This window comes from Canis lupus, chromosome 11, assembly GCF_011100685.1.
Source record: "Canis lupus familiaris isolate Mischka breed German Shepherd chromosome 11, alternate assembly UU_Cfam_GSD_1.0, whole genome shotgun sequence".
NCBI classification, from domain to species: Eukaryota; Metazoa; Chordata; class Mammalia; order Carnivora; family Canidae; genus Canis; species Canis lupus.
Window position 1 is genome coordinate 17,026,180 of NC_049232.1, and position 10,140 is coordinate 17,036,319.

Here is a 10,140-nt window from a genome sequence, read left to right on the forward strand (position 1 = left end):
TCATTGAAACACACTGAATTTTTAAAAAAAATTTTTTTTAATTTATTTTTTATTGGTGTTCAATTTACTAACATACAGAATAACCCCCAGTGCCCGTCACCCATTCACTCCCACCCCCCGCCCTCCTCCCCTTCTACCACCCCTAGTTCGTTTCCCAGAGTTAGCAGTCTTTACGTTCTGTCTCCCTTTCTGATATTTCCCACACATTTCTTCTCCCTTCTCTTATATTCCCTTTCACTATTATTTATATTCCCCAAATGAATGAGAACATATAATGTTTGTCCTTCACCGACTGACTTACTTCACTCAGCATAATACCCTCCAGTTCCATCCACGTTGAAGCAAATGGTGGGTATTTGTCATTTCTAATAGCTGAGGAATATTCCATTGTATACATAAACCACATCTTCTTTATCCATTCATCTTTCGTTGGACACCGAGGCTCCTTCCACAGTTTGGCTATCGTGGCCATTGCTGCTAGAAACATCGGGGTGCAGGTTTCCCGGCGTTTCATTGCATTTGTATCTTTGGGGTAAATCCCCAACAGTGCAATTGCTGGGTCGTAGGGCAGGTATATTTTTAACTGTTTGAGGAACCTCCACACAGTTTTCCAGAGTGGCTGCACCAGTTCACATTCCCACCAACAGTGTATGAGGGTTCCCTTTTCTCCGCATCCTCTCCAACATTTGTGCTTTCCTGCCTTGTTAATTTTCCCCATTCTCACTGGTGTGAGGTGGTATCTCATTGTGGTTTTGATTTGTATTTCCCTGATGGCAAGTGATGCAGAGCATTTTCGCATGTGCATGTTGGCCATGTCTGTGTCTTCCTCTGTGAGATTTCTCTTCATGTCTTTTGCCCATTTCATGATTGGATTGTTTGTTTCTTTGGTGTTGAGTTTAATAAGTTCTTTATAGATCTTGGAAACTAGCCCTTTATCTGATATGTCATTTGCAAATAGGCAACACCCTTTTTGAACTCGGCCATAGTAACTTCTTGCAAGATACATCCACGAAGGCAAAAGAAACAAAAGCAAAAATGAACTATTGGGACTTCATCAAGATAAGAAGCTTTTGCACAGCAAAGGATACAGTCAACAAAACTCAAAGACAACCTACAGAATGGGAGAAGATATTTGCAAATGACATATCAGAATTTTTTAAAAAATTGAAGAGCCTCTACTCACATAGACTTCACATTTTCTAGGTACTGGGATTAGGTCTTACTCTTCATGGTATCTACCCCAGGAACTGACACATAATATGTGCTAATAAAAATGTTCAGAGGGACAGTTCCTGAGTCTCATTAAAATCCATACCTAAACAAAATACATTAATAAGCCTATTCCTCACAATGCCTGCTGTTAAAGAGACATATAGAACACTCAGTCACATTAAATCTTTCTGATCATAAAGTGATATTCACCAATCCAGAATACAGTTTCTCTATGTTCATCACAAGATGATAAGCTTTGATGTTTAATTAGGAATGGAATTTGGAAAAAAAAAAAAGGAATGGAATTTGGTGGCACAGGCAACAAAAGCCTATACTTATGTGGTTATTGAAAATCAGGAACATGTTATCATCCGGAGCACATATGGTGATGGTGTCAAATTCTTTTTTTTTTTTTTTTTAGTGTTAAATTCTTAACACTCTTTCATTTCAATTCAACCAGAGTAAGGTAAAGATTAATTTATCATATCAGTGACTCATGATAAAAAGTGACTAAACTGTGAAATTATCATTTTAATATTTCTACCATAAAGTTCAAATAATTGGAAAAACAATCAAGGTGGGAATAAAAGTGAGAACAAGGCCCTTTTTTTTTTTCCTTTGTTTGGGAATTACATGGTACTTTCCTTCAGAAAAATGTTTTCTAGAAGTTATTTGTGTGCTGGATGTGAACGATTAGGCTGTTTTAATACAGAATATTTTCCCTTTAAAACATAGTATTTAAAGGGACATGTTAGCAATGCCTGGCTAGCTCAGTTGGTAAAGCATGTGGCTCTTGATTTCTGGGTTTAAGTTTATGCCCCACTTTGGGTATAGAAATTAGTTAAAAATAAAATCTTTCTTTCCTTTTTTTTTTTTTTAAAAGGACATGCTAATCAATTCATGAGGAAGAGTACCTTTCCATTTCCCCATCTTTGCACCTTCAGGACATAAAACTAATGTTTGCAATCTCCTTAAAAGTGTGGAAGTGGGTTCCATGTTTGTATAACTAAGTTCGTTTTGCCGTTAAGGAAATGAAACTAGTTTTTATGTTGATTTTGTCTATAGTTTTAACATGTAATCAAACCTTATTATGAAAGAAAAGAGCTAATCTTTTGAGTTGAAAAATAAAGAAGTAACAGGCCTGACATGGAAGCCTAAGGGACAATGGATAATGGTACCAGTTATTGAAATGGGAGAGGTAGAGAAACAGACTTAGGGGAGCTGGAGATCAGAAATTCTGTGTGGCTATGTGATGTCTCTGATGATAGAATTCAAACCCCGTCCTAGTCCCTGTCACTAATTTATTTAGATGAACTTCTGCCTTAGTCTTGGTTCTCACTCTGCTTCAGTACCCCATAAGAAGTAAAAATCCTGCTTAGCAGTGCCCAACACCATTACTGGAGCTTGGCATCACATCTTCCCTAAAATGGCAGGTCAGTAGGGAGGACCATCATATAGAGACAGGCCATCCAGGTGTTACTTCTGGTCTGTCTTCCAAAGCCAAGTAGCTGCTTTTCATAGAATACAAGTTGAGCAGCTTTTATATGGAACCCTCTATACTAGATGATAGATCATCAGTCTTTTAGAAGTCAAGCCCCTTCCTAATTTGTCTGTCCTGTAAACATGCAGCTTTTTTCCAGTGAGTCCTGAGAGGGCCAGTAGTTCAGGAGAGAGGATTACTTTTCGGACTATTCATCTGTTAGCCAAAGAAAATAAGATGCTATGGGATACACAGACAATAGCATAATTAAAAATAATCATCAAGGTCTTTAATTTCCTATCAGGCAGAAGAAAATATACACTATTTTGCCTCATTCCCTAATTAGTGGTAATTTTCAATAAGAGACACCTCTGTTTTAACGTATCTGAAAACTGAACGAATGCCACTTTTAAAAATAAGCCTCAAAATGATGAAGTATGGAGATAGAGTTATCAAGTTATTTGAATTGCACAGTTAACCACTGGAATAATTCAAGCTAATTCACGCCATAACCCCTCCATTATCTTGGCAATTTAGAAAAATGAGTGGTTTCTATCCTGAAGTACTCAAGGAATTATGGTGATAGGCCTGAGCTATTGTCTTTTTATTGTAAATGATGTTCTGGTTTGGATTGGCAATATATTAAGTTACATTTTAGGGTTCAACTTCATTTTGGGGGATAGAGAAAAACTAGGAAAGGGAGTCTTCTATAACCCCATGTATTATAACAGATGCCAGGTATACATTCCATATCCACAAAGCCCAAGTTGAAAGGTGATGTCCATTCTGATATTTCATAGTTTCCATTCTATTCTCAAGTATTAAAAGACTTAGATGAATGAAAATATAACTGGTTTTAAAACAACTTAGTTGGGATCCCTGGGTGGTGCAGTGGTTTGGCGCCTGCCTTTGGCCCGGGGCGAGATCCTGGAGACCCGGGATCGAATCCCACGTCGGGCTCCCAGCATGAAGCCTGCTTCTCCCTCTGCCTGTGTCTCTGCCTCTCTGTCTCTCTCTGTGTGACTATCATGAATAAATAAATAAAATCTTTAAAAAAATAAAAAATAAAACAACTTAGTGGTTTACGTAATTGAATATATTGAAATTATTTGTTAATAATAATATTTCATATGGTGGCCAAACTAGTTCTTTTTATGCATTTTGCCAGGCTATGTGCTCAACTAAAAGGATATTGACTTTATTTTACTTCAGTTGACTATAGAATCAGCGAAGAGTTCTTGGCTCTAGAAATCACTTCTCCTGGTGGTCCAACAAATGTAAACTTACTAGCTTTCAGGGATGGCATTAAATGTTTCCTCTCAGCAATGCTGAATACAAAAAGGAATAATGTTCCATGTCAATGACCAACTCAAGTGTTTTATAAATGTATTTTCATAAATAAGATATGTATAAGTTTTAGAAATCAGTAAATCTATTAATATATTTATACCAGTTGCTTAATATTTAATAAGATATTTAATGACCAATAAAATAACAGTTACTGATTTAACATAGTTCATTAATATGCATGCTTATACTCTATTGCATTTGTATATGGAACAAGTAATTATTATTATGAGTAATGTTTTCCCAAGCAAAGTAAACCAAATATTTATCTGGGGAATTTAAGCAGCAGAAGGTAACACTGGCAAATTATGTGTTTTAAGCCAATTTGAAGAGAAGTTACTTATCTCCTGCAAGCAATATACCCTCATATGCAAATCTCCTGACCTATCTTAAATATATTAGGATTTTGTTCACTCCAGCTTCATAGAACTTGTACAAAAGTCTGTGACATTATCAAATGGCAAAAAAGATGATATCTATTGGTAAGATGCACTTTTTTTCCCACTAACCCATAGTGGCCCTATAAATGCTAAGCATTTGTAAACTACTGATGACATGAGTGATCACAAAAACAAAGATATCACTTTTCTGTTTCTCCTCTGAGGAGTAAGAAGCCAAATGAGATGAAGAGGATATGAAAACAAATTAAAACAAACAAAAAACCCAGACAAAAGACAAAACAAAACAAAAACACCTTGAATGACATCCCAGAACATCCATGAGAAGCCAGGAAGGAGTTAGGAAAAACAGAATTATAAAAGATGTTTATTTTCTTGAGCCACAAAATCATTTAGGACAATTTTGCAATGAGTTCCAAGGCAAGTTTAACAATCTAAGAAATTGATTTGGAAAAGTTAGGTTGACTATGAGCAAAAAGTGACGAATCAGCAACTGAATACAAGAAATGCTGATCCAGAAATTAAGCAAACCAGCTAAGATCTATGCAAAGGGTCAAGGTTTGTACTGAAAATCCCCAGCTAAGATCTATGCAAAGGGTCAATGTTTGTACTGAAAATCCCCATAATTTTCATTTGCTATTATTGGCAAGGCAGAAAGTCTAATTTTCAAATATCAATAATTAGTTGCAAATTTTATTTGGAATTCTGTGCTAAGAGTTTCATTGAATTTACCTTGAGTATTCTCACAGCAATCTGGGGATCCACTCAGACCCACAGAGCTGGTATATGAAGATTATTTTAAACCAAAGACATTTGAGATTTAACAGATACAGGGAGAAGGCTTTTTCGAGCTTCTCTTATCTAGCTAAAGGCAGAAATTTCTGGGAGTGAAGTTACCATAATCTTCTCTCAGCGGAGATTTATGGCTGGAAAGAGGACTGAGAAGACCACTTGCTGGAAAGAGGACTGAGAAGACCACTTGCACCTGCATAAACAAATATTAGCACAGACTTTGTTATCTCCCATTTGCTCCTCTAGAAACCCATCTGTTCTTTCCATGGAAGCCTCTTCTCCCTCTTCCTTTCCCCTTAATAATTTAGATATTTAAACCCCTGTCTTTAGATGTTTGGAGAGTCACATTTTCTCTTTTCTCCTACCTAGGTAAATACAAGTTGACTTCTCTCTTGCTAATCTTTTTTCAGTTTAATTTGATGAAGTTTTGGAATATAGGTGAGGTCCGGAGCCGGCGACCAAGAAAGAATTCTTGAGACGTCTTTGTGCAAAATGGTGGTTTTATTAAAGCATGGGGACAGGACTTGTGGGCAGGAAGATTGGCTGCTCTGCACCTGAAGGGGTGGCTGATTATATATCCAGGAGTTGGGGGAAGTAAGCAAAAGGGAGATTCCAAGAGGATTTTCATATGCTAAGATACAAGATATTGGACCTTACAAGATACTGGAGGCCTTGCCATTGTCAAGCTAAAGATTGCTTTTCCCTCTAACAAGGTATTAACATTAAGACAGTTGGAAACTTCCTGAAGAATGTCACACATATCTCAACCTGGGTGGGAGTTGTTTGTGGGATATCAGCTGTGCTTTGTCCTCACCTAGCCCTGCTCCCTCATCAAATTCACAGTTATCAATTCTTCAGTTAATGAACACAGGACAGTGGAGGAAAAAATTTTTCCTCCAACAAACCATAAGATGCAAGTAATTCTCATCTTCATTGTAAATGTGAGTAAACAGGCTCAGAGAAACTAGGAAACTTGCCCAAGTTCATTGAACCAGAGGAATCAAGATTCAAAGAGAAGGCTATATTGTCTTGTGGTATATACACAAGTAAAGCTATTAAAATAATTAGCGTTAGGTTGTTTGTATTAGATCTAAAGGCCCTACCAGACCATGTGAACTGGTCTAAATCTTAAAAGCAATTCTTCCAAGACCCCATCACCAATGTCTTAATTCTGAATGTTTTGGTATTCACCAGGAAGGATATTACTTGGGTGACTATAAGGTTTATCCAAAATTATTTGGTGAAAGTAAGGATAAATGAATCATTTAATTTAATCCTCCACAAACTGGCTTTTAAGGTTGGTTATGTTTAACCATTGGAAGAAATTCCTTACATACAATTAGAAAACTGACTCAGGGTGAAAGAATCTAGCATGACTAAGACTTGCACTTGTCACACATGGGTAATGAGGAAGTTAAGCAGACAATACACAGGACCTACACCCGAGAGAGACCAATTTCTCTTTACCCCAAGGCACGCCCTAACCTTGCAATTCTGAAGAAATGGCCCCAGAACGGTTGTTATTAGCAGCCATGAGGGAAGTCTACCAGTCAGGGTCATGGAGAATCAGCTGCAGCTTTGAGAGGAGGGTTAAAGGAGAAGTGGCCTGGGAAAAAGGAAAAAAAGTAGGATGGCAGCATAAAGATAGAAAAGAAAATCCCCTGTGATGGGCACAGGAAAGCAAACAACCTGCAAAACAACGAGAATAGTTGATAGACCTAACTGTGTTACCAGAAGGCAGGAATAATATTACTACCTCCCTCAACTGAAAACAATTAGGATGGACTAATAGGGACAAATTTCCAGGATATTTTTTTAGGTCAAGTTACAGAACCAAATGACAATATTTTTGTTTTTAAAAATCCACATAGTGGAATATATTTCCTAAGGGTGTGTAGAAATATCCCTGTATAAATACACAGTAAACGGACTGGAAAGATATTGTGGAAGTAAAGATCACCAAAGGAGAACAATCAGAAGCTATTTAGTGAGTTTATCTCAGCAAGGGAGTCAGCCACCATCACTAGTGTTTGGCAGAGACTCAGAGACAGGCAGTGGTAAAAAGTGGCAGAAAGTAGAATAATAGTGGAAAAAAGTAAGCTTCAGGTATGCCGTGATTGGAAATCATTGGCATGGGAAGCTAGGAGACAGGCTAACTACAAGCTGGGTGTCTTCTGTGATTGTTTTGGAGAGCATATTTGGCTTTCTCTGGCTGCTCCTGAGTTGGAAGATGATAGTCATTGACCAAACTCTGAGATTCCTGGACCAGTCACTGCAGAGTTTGTGGTTTGGTTTATGAGCCTGCTGGTTGCAGAGGTTGTATGTCAGAGTTCTATAGATATATATATATAGTCTGGCCCCTGTTTGTTTGTATTTTCAGTCTCTCAGTATGTGCTAGACTGATATTAAAGTCTAAATTCCTTATTTGTAATGTTATTTTTAAATATATATATATATATATATATATATATATATAAGAATACATTCACTCATTTTTTACTTGTATATATATATATTTTTAATTCTGAAGCAAAATGCTGGAAGGATGATAATTGTCATTCCTAAAGCTTGTGATGGGTCTTATTTTACAGCAGAGGGAATTGAGACACTAAGTTGATAAAAATCAGACAGAATTTAATTCCAGGTATATCTGATCTTTAAAGTTACTTTTCACTGTGCCATGCTGCTGCTTACAAAAGTATAGTGATTCTAACATTAAAAGAGAGAATAGTCATTACTGCTCACAAAGGGTAAGCATAGACATATTGGATTAACGCGATTAATTAGCATCTTTTAGTATGATATTAGAATCTAACTATTAATATGATATTAGAATTCAGAAATTGTTACTGCCCTTTTTCAAACTGAGTTTATAAGATTATCATATAATAGTTTTAGATGAATTATTACAGTGATCCTTCATATTTCCAAAAGAGTAGCTTTGGCTTTTGGAAAAAAAAATAGCATCTAAAAAGCAGTTATAACTGGAAAACAGGATAGTATGGAAACTTTATGCATTTTTCAAATAATTTATTTCAGAGAACAATCTATCACTATATTGCTGATGAAATAGTATGTACCAATTTCTCTTCTAGGAGATGCTAATGAATCCATTTCTTGTAGGTTTAGAGCAGGACATGAACCACTTGACTTTTTCATGTGCAAATAGACCTAACCTAACTTCGATTATCTTGTTAAGAGTTTATAAAGGTGTTATATTTACCTCTGGTTTAAGGAATACAAACCAATACTTGAAGGGCCGAACTCTTTTTTTTTTTTTTAAAGATTTTTTAAAATTTATTCATGAGAGACACAGAGAGAGGAAAGGCAGAGACACAGGCGGAGGGAGAAGCAGGCTCCATGCAGGGAGCCTGATGTGGGACTTGATCCCGGAATTCCGGGATCTCGCCCTGAGCCCAAGGCAGATGCTCAACCACTAAGCCACTGAGGTATCCCCATAAAAGTAATTTTTATATTAAGTAATTGTAACCCTCACTTGAGACAACAGATTAATATCTATCAATATCTCTTCTATTTTTCTGCCTTGACTATTATTTCAGTGATTTACACAATAATCCCATGGTTCACATGAAATATCACATTAAAATCATCTGGAGAACTTAGAAAAGTATATCAGTGCCTTTCCCTCCATCATGCACAAATCCAAAAAATTCTGATTAAATTGGTCTAGAGTCTCTGCCTCAGTATTTTTTAAATTATTGAGTTTGTCATCTCTGAGTTCTCCCAAGTGTATGTGCAATGAACATATTAATAGACTTCTGGGTTTTTTTTTCTTGTTAATCAGTCTAATTTGTAGAACCCTGGCTATGGAACCTAAGACCGTACACTTCCATTTGACAGTAACTTCTCAGGGAGGTCTCCACTCTGGTGATGCTAGCCAGCAGCTTGAGTTGAAAAATACTGCTATAGACCAAAACAGTTAATGTAAAAAAGATTTCATGAAGCAGTTGATCAGTTTGTTGGCCAGCATCTGTCCCTCAAGGTCCTGGAAGGCTGAATCTACCTCTTCTCCCCCAGAGCCATCCCTATAATGGTGTGCATATGATCCAATTTACAATAATCCAAAGCAGAGTGGAGACCTCCTTGAGAAGAGTTGTTCTGCCCTTCCTAATAAAAGAGAGGAAGCCAGAGAGTTTTTCTATGTCTCTTTTGTCTCAACTGCCTTTAGCTCAAAATCATTCTTACGCCAGATTTACATATTTCAGGGTGGCCTCTTCTGAATCCCTTCAGAAGGAAGTCCTCTTTTGTGACTGCAAGCTGTAGGGACCATTTCAGGCATGGTTTATAGCAATTTTATTACCACAGGGAGGAATTTTTCACCAATAGAAGAAAAATGATGCCTAACTTCACATACAAAGAGAAACAGAATCTAGAGTTAGACAAAGAGCCCTGCTTTTCATTCAATAAATATTTATTCATCATGTGTGTTGGCTGGTGACAGACGACTGATATTGAGCCCCTGGATCCATCACTAGAGTTTCTACTAGAAGTTCTATGGTACTAGCTTAAGTATTTCATTCCATTTTGAGTCAGTTTTTTATTGCTTGCAACCAGAACTGTCCTGAAAAATATCAAAATCATTTGGCATTTTTGTAACATCAGAATCAATTTTTGAAGTCATAGAATAGTTCACTGATTCCCAACTCCTCTTCTTCCAATCAGGCTTTAAAATCTTTCTCTCTCTCTCTCTCTCTCTCTCTCTCTCTCTCTCTCTCTCTCTCTCTCGGTGAAATATATACAGAGAACTACACAAAGCATTATGTGTAACCACCACCTAACTCAAGGAAATTAATTTTATTAAGCAATAGAATTTTTTTAGCAACTCAGATGCTCACTTGTACTGTTTTCCAATCATTAATTACTATGCACTCACGGAAGGTAACCAGTGTT